Here is an 11382-nt window from a genome sequence, read left to right on the forward strand (position 1 = left end):
ATATGCATATTACTTGTGATTCAGAACCGAGGACGAGATTCTTGCATTTTAATATAAACTGATATGTCTAACCGAGCTACGAGCTGCGGTGAAAGTTATATAAGGACGAGATCCTTGTGAGAAAAAAATTCTTGTGTTTAAGTTCTCCCTTGTGAAATTTAATTTGTACTATAGTACTAATAGGGAGTCATGCCTTTTAGGTTTATTTGAAAATTCTATATGAAATTCTTTGTGCATACTTGCTAATTTTGTGTTGTAATTATTGAGTTTTAACCTACGAGGTAGGGTCCCGCCCAGGTGACGTTAAACGTGACTCATTAATTCGGGTAAATAATTATGAGGTCTTCATGCCTTGTGTCTCGTTATCAGTATTGTGAAGGTTTGAAACGAGATTTTTGTTAACATGAAGTTAATTGACGATTCTGTAATTGATTATGAACAACTATTAAGACCAGATTGACCCAGAAGGGTGCTCCGTTCATATGGACCTAGGAATGTGAGGAGAGCTTCCAAAAGCTCAAGACAACTTTGACTACAACCCCAATGTTGGTATTGCCTATAGGTTCAGGGTCTTATATTGTGTATTGTGATGCGTCGCGTATTGATCTCGACGCAGTGTTGATGCAAGACGGTATGGTAATTGCCTACGCATCCAGACAATTAAAGGTGCCAAAGAAAATTATCCTATACACAACCTTGATTTAGCAGCTATTGTTCATACCTTAAAGATTTGGTGGCATTATTTGTATGATGTCCATTGAGAGGTCTACACCGATCACCGAAGTCTACAACATCTGTTTAAACAGAAGGATCTTAATTTGCGGTAGCAGAGATGGTTGTAGTTGCTTAAGGATTATGATATCACGATTATCTATCATCCTAGGAAGGCCAATGTAGTGGACGATGCCTTGAGTCGTAAGGCAGAGAGTTTGGGCAGCTTAGCATATTTACCAGTAGCAGAGAGGCCTTTAGCCTAGGATGTTCAAGCCTTGGCCAAACAGTTTGTTAGACTGGATATTTCCGAGTCGGGATGAGTTTTGGCTTATGTGGTTTCTCAGTCGTCTCTTTATGATCGTATTAGAGAGCGTCAGTATGATGACCCCCATCTGCTTTTCCTTAAGGACACAGTTCAGCACGGTGATGCCAAGGAAGTCACCATTGGAGATGAAGGTGTATTATGGATGCAGGGCAGGCTATGTGTGCCTATTATAGATAAGTTGCGTGAGTTGATTCTCCAGGAGGCTCATAGTTTGCGGTACTCCATTCATCCGGGTGGTGCAAAGATGTATCAAGACTTGAGACATCACTATTTGTGGAGGAGGATGAAGAAAGACATAGAGGAATATGTAGCTCGGTGCCTAAATTATCAGCAAGTGAAGTATGAGCATCAACGACCGAGTGGATTGCTTCAGAAGTGTGAAATTCCAAAATGGAAATGGGAGTGGATCACTATGGATTTCATTGTTAGGCTCCCACGAACTCAGAGGAAGTTCGACGCTGTTTGGGTGATTGTGGATAGATTGACCAAGTCAGCTCATTTCATTCCTGTAATTACTACTTACTCTTCAGAGCAGCTGGCTTAGGTATATATTCGCGAGATCGTTAGACTTCATGGCGTACCAGTATCTATCATCTCTTACTGGGGTACGTAGTATACATCACGGTTCTGGAGGGCAGTACAACGTGAGTTGAGTACTCGGGTAGAGTTGAGTACAACATTTCACCCTCAGACGATCGGGCAGTCCGAACGCACTATTCAGATACTGGAGGATATGCTTCGTGCGTGTGTGATATATTTTGGGGGTGCTTGGGATCAGTTCTTACCACTTGCGAAGTTTGCTTATAACAACAATTACCAGTCAAGCATTCAGATGGCTCCGTATGAGGCCTTGTATGGTAGGCGGTGTCGGTCTCCAGTGGGTTGGTTCGAACCGGGCGAGGCTAGACTATTGGGTACAGACTTGGTTAAGGATGCCTTGGAAAAGGTTAAGTTGATTCAGGATCGGCTTCGTACAGCCCAATCTAGATAGAAGAGTTATGCGGATCAAGAGGTCCGTGATGTTGCATTCATGGTTGGTGAGCGGATATTGCTCCGGGTTTCGCCTATGAAGGGTGTGATGAGGTTTGGAAAAAAGGGCAAGTTGAGCCCTAAGTATATTGGGCCTTTTGAGATTCTTGAGAGAGTTGGGGAGGTGGCTTACAGACTTGCACTATCACCTAGTCTCTCTGCAGTTCATCCGGTATTCTATGTTTCTATGCTTTGGAAATATCACGGCGATCCATCTCATATGTTAGACTTCAGTTCGGTTCAGTTGGACAAGGATCTACCTTATGTTGAGGAACCAGTGGCTATTTTAGATAGGCAGGTTTGAAAGCTGAGGTCAAAGAACATAGCTTCCGAGAAGGTTCAGTGGAGGGGTCATCCGCTCGAGGAGGCGACTTGGGAGACCGAGCATTATATGCGCAGCTGTTATCCACCCTTATTCACCAGCTCAGGTACTTTTTCTAACTCTGTTCGAGGACGAACGTTTATTTTAGAGGTGGAGAATGTGATGACCCAAAATGTCATCTTTAAATTCAGTAACTAATTCTGTGTTCTAAGACCTCAAAAAGTACTATTTATCATTCCTCGACTTGCGTGCACAGTCCGTAAAATTTTCCTGAAAGTTTTAATGTGAAAAATGGATTAAAATGTGAATTAGAGCTTCAAAACTCAACTAAGTTGACTTTGGTCAACATTTTGAGCAAACGGACTCGAATCAGTGTTTTGACAATTCCGGTAGGTCCATATCGTGGTTTGGGACTTGGGCGTATGCCTGGAATCAAATTCCGAGGTCCCTAGTCCGAGATACAGAATTTTGATAAAAAATTAAAAGTTTAAGTTCAAATAGTGACTGGATGTCGAACTATATGCAAATGACTCCGGACTAGAATTTTGATGATTCCAACAGCTTCGTATGGTGATTTTGGACTTAGGAGCGTGATCGAAATTTTATTTGGAAGTCCGTACTGAAATTAGGTTTAAAATGGCTAAAATAGGAATTTAAGTTTGGAAGTTTGACCGGGGAGTTGAGTTTTTGATATCGGGGTCAGAATCCAGTTCTGAAAATTTTCAGAGCTCCATTATGTTATTTATGACTTGTGTGCAAAATTTGAAGTCAATCGGACTTGATTTGATAGGTTTCGACATCGAATGTAGAAGTTGAAAATTCTTGAGTTTCATTAAGCTTAAATTGGGGTGTGATTTGTGATTTTAGCATTGTGTGATTTGATTTGAGGTTTCAAATAAGTCCGTATGATATTTTAGGACTTGTTGGTGTATTGGGTTGAGGTCCTGAGGGCCTCGGGTGTGTTTCAGATGGTTAACAGATCAAAAGTGGGACTTAGCTGCTGCAATTTTTCTGGTGGAAATGCTGTCAAAATCGGGCTGCCTGTCAAAATCGGACTCCCTGTCAAAATCGGACTCCCTGATAGATCTGCAAGTTATAAAAATAGGGGATTTCGTCCCATTTGCCATTTTTGATGAATTGGAGCTTGAAGAGAGGAAATTTTTATATATTTTCAAGGAAAAATATTGGGGTAAGTGATTCTAACTCGAATTTGGTCAATATACACGAATATATCATTGTTTTCACCATTTAATTAGTGTATTGAGATGGAAATTTGAATTTTTTTAGAAATCTCATAAAAACGAATTTTTGAGATTTCGATGTAGATTCGGAGTCGGATTTGAGTGAAACTGGTATGGTTGGACTCGTAATTAAATGGATTATCGGATTTTGCAAGTTTCGACGGATTCCGAGATGTGGGCCCCACAAGCGATATTTGAGCTAATTTCGGATTTTATTGAAAAATATAGTATTTTCTTATGAAATTGATTCCTATAATTTTTGTTGACTGTATCGAATTAATTATGACTAGATACGAGTCAATCGGAGTCGGAAAATCGAGCAAAAAATATATTACTTGGTTAAATTGGAGCAAGTCGAGGTTAGTGCTTGTCTAACCTTGTGTGTGAGAAATTTCCCCTAGGATTGGTATTGGTGTGATTATTGAAATGTATTGAAAGTCATGTACACGAGGTGACGAGTGTGTACACGGGCTAAATATGAAAGATTATATTTTTAAATTGTGTAGATCACTGTTGCGCATTTATTAAATTATTTTATCTTGTTATATTCTTCTTCATTGATCTGAAATATATACCTTAAATTTGTTTGACCTTTTTCTGCTAAATGTTTTACCTGTTCAGTTGAAACTTGGTTTCTTTTATTCTGTGTATTATTTGAAGATTGATTTTCTTTAAATTAAATATTATTAATATGAAGTATTTGACATTTTTAAATTTGATATTGAAGCAACGTATTAAAGATTTTGAAATATTATTTTCCTGAATTATTTATTCCTGAATATTTATGTAAGATTTTCGTACTCATTGTGATGGAGCCGTGAACTCTTTATTATGGAAAAATATTATTGATGATTTATTTTGGCATGAGCCATGAGCTCTTTATTGTGAAAAAATATTGTTGTTGAATTATTTTGACAAGTTATATTATTTGAGCACTTGAGGTACACATTGTGATATATTGTGATATTCATACACATGCAGTGGTATAAGGTCTGGGTATTGAAACGCATGTGGTGAGATAAGGATGGCTTGATACGCGTGGCTAGTATGGAAAACTAATAGAAGTCATGTGGTGTGATAAGGATGGCTAAAACGCGGGATGCTATTTCGGGAATAATGTTTTCTTTCAAATAAATTGTGAAGGCTCCCGCGGTGAGATAAGGAAATGAGATATTATGAATTTATTTATGATTTGGGACTACGAGGAGGTACCTCGGGAGTGCCCTTGTTGATATTGATTTATGGCCGCAGTTGCCTTTGATTAATTGTTGTGATTTTCTTGAAGTTGAAAGAAAATTTTGTTTTGTTTCCACGAGATATTAATTACCATTATTTGGTGTAATTAAATGTGACATACTACTTGATTCATTTCCATTGTTATTTTATCTTATTATATTGTTTAAACATTTTATCATGTCATTAGTTATTCTCTAGTAGGGCCTGACCTGACCTCGTCACTACTCTACCGAGGTTAGGCTTGGCACTTACTGGGTACCGCTGTGGTGTACTCATACTACGCTTCTGTATATCTTTTTGTGCAGATCCAGGTACATCTTATCAGACCAGGAATCAGTAAACTAACTGTACGAGGAGACTTTGAGGTATATCTGCCAGCGTCCGCAGACTCTGGAGTCCCCTTCTATCTTACTATGTTGTCTCCCTTATTTTATTTTAGACTCTGATGTATAGAGACATGTAGAATAAATTCTTAGAAGCTTGTGACTTATTTCTACTGGGTTTTGGGAGTTGAAATTGTTTGAATTGTAGTTTATTTATTTCAGATATTTATTATTATTCCGCATTGATAGGCTTACCTAGTCTTAGAGACTATGTGCCATCACGACATCCTATAGAGGGAATTTGGGGTCGTGACACAACAACCATAGAAAGTGTGCACCCATCTGCTAGAATCCAACAACATATACCTTGTTGACCATCCCTACATCACTGTCACCAAGTCTTACAATTCAAGGGGATTTGCTAGCATGGGTTATATTTCTGTAAAGGGTGCCTGGGTCAAGAAACAAGAAGTTGAAACCATGTGATAACCCAAAATGTCATCTTTAAATCTAATAATTAATTATATGTTCTAAGACCTAAAAAACTAATTGTCACTCGTCGACTTGCGTGCGAAGTCCGTAAATTTTTCCGGAGTATTTTTATGTGAAAAATAGATTAAAATGTGAAATAGAACCTTAAAACTCAGCTGAGTTGACTTTGGTCAATATTTTGAGCAAACGAACCCGGATCAGTATTTTGATAGTTCCGGTAGGTCCGTATCGTGAATTTGGAGGTTCCTAGCTCAAGTTATGACCATTTAACGGAAACTAGTAATTTAAAGGCTAAAGATTTTTAAGTTTGACCACGGGGTTGACTTTTTGATATCGGAGTCAGAATCTAGTTCCAAAAATGTTCATAGCTCCTTATGTCATTTATGACTTGTGTGCAAAATTTGAGGTCAATCGGACTTGATTCGATAGGTTTTAACATCGAATGTAGAAGATGGAAATTTCATAAGATTAAAGTTTCAAGTGAGTTCGTACAAGAGCTAACTTCAAATGAGCATAAATCTCATGATACGAAGTTGTATATGGTGTATTACCTATCAAATGAAGTTGTGATATCGGAATTGGATAATTATTGTATGGTTGAACTCGTAGCGGAACGGGTGTTCGGATTTCGCGAGTTTTTCCGGGACATGGGACGTGGGTCCCACTGTCGAATATTTAAATGAATTTAGGATTTTTATCCGGAAAATTATTAAAGTCATATGGAATTAATTCGTATGATTCGTATTGAGTAGATCAAATTATTTGTGAATAGATTTGAAGCTTTTGGAGACATATCTAAAAGGAAAAGTTGTGGTCGAGTAATTGATTGGAATTTACAAAGCGAGGTAAGTGTCGTGGTTAACCTTGACTTGAGGGAATAGAACCCTTAATTTATTTGTTATGTGAAATGCATGTGAACGATGTATAGGCGAGGTGACGAGTGTCTATACGTCGTCAAATTGATTTTTGTCTACTTAAAAAATTATAAATTGTTTTAAATCATGAATTAATTATTACAATAATTGTTTCTCTCCTATTCTTTGTCAAATATTAATCCTTGAATTCTTGCACTTGTGACACCAATTCTAGGATGGGTATGGATTATTCACTATATTTCAGACCATACTTCCGCATTTGTTTCTTTGTTATTAATAAATTTTTAAATTGTTTAAAAATGACTAATATTATTCTAACGTTGGCTTGCCTAGCAAGTGAAATGTTATGCGCCATCACAGTTCGAATGTGGGAATTTCGGGTCGTGACAATTTATATCAGAGCACTAGGTTATATAGGTCTCACGAGTCACGAGCAAGCTTAGTAGAGTCCGAAGGATCGGTACGGAGACGTCTGTACTTATCTTTCAGAGGCTATGGAGTTTAGGAACAATTTCACTTATATTCTACTCTGTCATGCGATTTTATTCTATCATTGATGATTGAACTTTTCTATTCTTGTCCACTCGCAAATGACGAGAACACGCACTGTGTCTACAACCGGACATCAGCCAGAGCCCCCAGTGACAGCTACGACTAAGGGCAAAGGCCGAGGTCGAAGTCGCACTAGAGGTCGAGGTAGAAGCAGAGGTAGAGCTCAGTCCAGAGCTCGAGCAGCCGCACCTGTTGTAGAACCTTAGGTGGATCTTCAGGAGGAGGTTCCAGTTCAGAATGTACCAATTGGACCAGTTCAGGTCCCGGAAGGTTCATAGCCACTCCAGTACTTCAGGATGCTCTAGTCCATTTGGTGAGTCTTATGGAGGGCGTGGCCCATAATGGTACATTTTTAGTGGCGCCAGCCGTCTCACAGGCTGGGGGAGGAGCACAAACTCCCACTACTCCTTGGAGCAGATAGCTCCCCAGAATCAGGCTCCAGCAGCCCCGCCAGTTAGGGTAGTTCAGCCGGTTATTGCGGCATAGACCGGTGATAGGCCCGCCATGTCTTTTGAGGCCTTATTGAGACTGGATAAGTTTACCAAGCTCTTTCCAGTCCACTTCAGTGGTATACCTTCTGAGGACCCACATGATTATCTTGAACGTTGCCATGAGGTGCTGCGGAACATGGGCATAGTTGAGACCAATGTGGTTGATTTTGCTGTATTTTAGATGATGGGCTCCGCCATGAGGTAGTGGAGGGATTATACATTGACTAGACCAGTTGGATCCCCTGCACTTATCTGGGAGCAATTCTCTCAGCTATTTCTGGAGAAGTTCCTTTCTGTCACACTGAGAGAGGACTTCCACAAGCAATTTGAGCGTCTACAGAAGGGCAATATGACTGTTACTCAGTACGAGTCCCGTTTTGTGGATTTGGCTCGCCATGCTCTCCTTTTACTACCTACTGAGGGAGAGAGACTGAGGAGGTTTATTGAGGGTCTCACTCACCCTATCAGGCTTCAGATGGCCAAGGAGACCGGAAGGGAGATTTCTTTTCGGACGACTGCTAATATCGCGAGGAAGATCGAGATGGTTCTTGCATAAGAGAGGGCAGAGGTCTAATATGAGGCCTCGTCAGTTCGGTAGTTTCAGTGGTGCCTCGTTTGGAGGCAGGGGTACTTATGGCAGGGGTCAGGTACCTAGAGGTGGAGGTCAGACCATTAGAGGTGGAGGACAAGCGGGTAGAAGGCGTCCTAGAGGTGGAGACCCATCTGTTATTATATTTGTTTTATGGTATGGCGTAGGTTGTTACATCAGATGGTGTCGTTATGGGTACGACCTCGATTTAAAATAAAGGAATAATTTCCTTAACTTGATTCAGTTCTGAGTATCAAGACGAGTCCTCCTATTGTGCTCCACTTATGAGTGAGCTTCGTAATTCTATAATCTACTTATGTGTTTACTCATGTTGGGAGATTCTATGGAGATAACTACGCCTATCATTCCATGTTGGTCACTAATAAGAGCTGTGAGGCTAAATGTGGCTTTCTGCTACTCATTTCGGTAAGTTTTGATGTAATTTACGGATAATTAATTACAAATTATGAATTATATGCCCTACCGGTGTGGGGTTCATTATGTGTTGTGATTTTGTGTAACCGCAGTTATGTAAAAGGAGAAAATAGAAATTTTCTATTGGCACAATATGCATATTACTTGTGATCCAGAACTGAGGACGAGATCCTCGAATTTTTAATATAAATCAATATGTTTAAATCGGGCTACGAGCTGCGGTGAAAGTTATATGAGGATGAGATCCTTATGAGGAAAAATTCTTGTGTTTAAGTTCTCCCTTATGAAATTTAATTTGTACTATACTACTAATAGGGAGTCATGCCTGTTAGGCTTATTTGACAATTGATGTATGAAATTCTCAGTGCATATTTGCCAAAATATTGAATTTTGTAATCATTGAGTTTTAACCTACGAGGTAGGTGCTCGCCCATGTGGCGTTAAATGTTACTCATTAATTAGGGTAAATAATTATGAGGTCTTCATGCCTCGCATCTCGTTATCAGTATTGTGAAGGTTTGCAACGAGAGTTTTTATTAACATGAGGTTAATTGGCAATTCGGTAATTAATCATGAACAACTTTTAAGAACAAATATCCGCTGCCAAGAATTGATGACTTATTTGATCAGCTTCAGGGTGCCAAGGTATTTTCGAAGATCGATTTGAGGTTTGTTAACCATCAGTTGACGATTAGGGCATCTGATGTCCCTAAGACAACTTTTAGGACTCGGTATGGGCATTACGAATTCCTAGTGATGTCATTTGGGTTGACAAATTATCACGACCCAAAATCCTAACCTGTCGCGATGGCGCATATCTCAGTACTAGGCAAGCCGACAACATCTATAACCCATGATTTCATTTAAATTTAAAAACGTAATGCTTAATACAATACCAAAGATCTAGCAATTTCCGATACAACACTCCCAAAACCTTGTGTCTCTGAGTAGATGAGCATCTAATATGAGTACAAGTCTGAAAAATACGGTCTATAATAGTCTGAGACCAAATAAAGTAAATAAGGAGATAGAGAAGGAGAGACAAGGTCTGCGGAACACGGCAGCTACCTCAAAATCTCCTAAAAACCAACTGCGCGAAATGATCAACACCCGCTATGTTCAGGAACACCTGGATCTACATACGAAGTACAGGGTGTAGTATGAGTACAACCAACTCAGCAAGTAACAATAATAACTAAGGAACTGAATATAATGACGAGCTACACAGTCATAGTTCACTTTTAGTAGTTCCAGCAAAGAATAGACATGCTTTCAAATCCGGCGATTTAAGTCAAATCAATTTTATACAGTTCAATTTCAAGTAATCCGGATATAAATTCTTTCAGAGATTTTACAACAATGACAGATAGCAACAAAGTGCAACAACAAATGCAAAACTAGTACAGCCTCTCAGGCAACAGTCACTCAGCTCATCACAATAGTTCAACCACTCGGCTCTCAGTCCTAAGCACTCACACTCAACGGGTACCCGCGCTCACTAGGGTGTGTACAGACTCCGAAGGGGCTCCTACAGCCCATGCTCCATAATCTGCATAGACAACGCGTGTGCTATAATATCATGCACGGAAAACTCACGTGCCATAATATCCTTACCTCACCGACAGGCCCTCGGCCTTACTCAGACCTCAACCTCTCAAGTCTCTCGGGCTGTCAGGAATCACAAAGATCAACCCAAACAAAGATAACATAGTATATCAACAAATATCCAGAAAGAATGAGGTATAATACGCAAGAAAAATCATGATTGAGTACAAGACAGTAATTAGCAAATAATTCAACAAGTACGTAACCTCTACAGGTCTCAACAGTACTATAACATAGCCTAAGCATGATTTCTAACATGATTTATAGTCAAATTTCTTCAACACATAGAGATCATATAGCTAACAATAAATTATTCAACTTTACAGTTTTCCCGGGACGGACCAAGTCACAATCCCCTCGGTGCACGCCAACACGCCCGTCACCTAGCATGTGCGCCACTTCCAAAATAATCACATGATACCAAAATCCGGGGTTTCATACCCTCAGGACCAGATTTATAATTGTTACTTACCTCAAACCGTGTAATTCTTTATTCTACTATGCCTTTTGCACGAGAATTGGTCTCCGAAAGCCTCGTATCTAGCCACAATTAATTCGATTCAGTCAATACAAATTATTGTAAGTACTTCCAAAAGGAAATACTAATTTTTCCAATAAAATCCGAAATTAACTTAAAATATCTCTCGTAGAGCCCACGTCTCGAAACCCGACAAAGGTTACAGAATATGAACGCTCCTCCAACCATGAGTCCAACCATACAAATTTCACTAAAATCTGACACCAACTCAACCCTCAAATCTTCAATTAAAGCCTATGAAGATTTCTACCATTTTCAACCCAATCCTTACCCATTTGAACTTAACAATCTTTTCACAACCTTATTAGTATGTATACATAATATTCTTATACCCAAGAATCATACTATAAATCACCCATTTTTACTCCAAACCCGAAATTGAAGGATTGAGGAAAGAAATTCTTATCTCTTTGAAACCCTAGCAAGATCCTTATAAAATCTTCAAACCTTGAACAAGAATTGATGGATAAATGACTAAGTATTCATTTTCTCTCTCTAAAATGCTCTCACCTCTCTCTAAAATATCAGATTTTGGCTCAAAAATGAGCTTCAACGGCTATAAATAGAAGTTGGGTCGGGTAAAAAATTAGAAAGAATGGAAGCTCCGACGCAGTT

The sequence above is a fragment of the Nicotiana tabacum genome, chromosome 23, assembly GCF_000715075.1.
Source record: "Nicotiana tabacum cultivar K326 chromosome 23, ASM71507v2, whole genome shotgun sequence".
In the NCBI taxonomy this organism is placed as follows: domain Eukaryota; kingdom Viridiplantae; phylum Streptophyta; class Magnoliopsida; order Solanales; family Solanaceae; genus Nicotiana; species Nicotiana tabacum.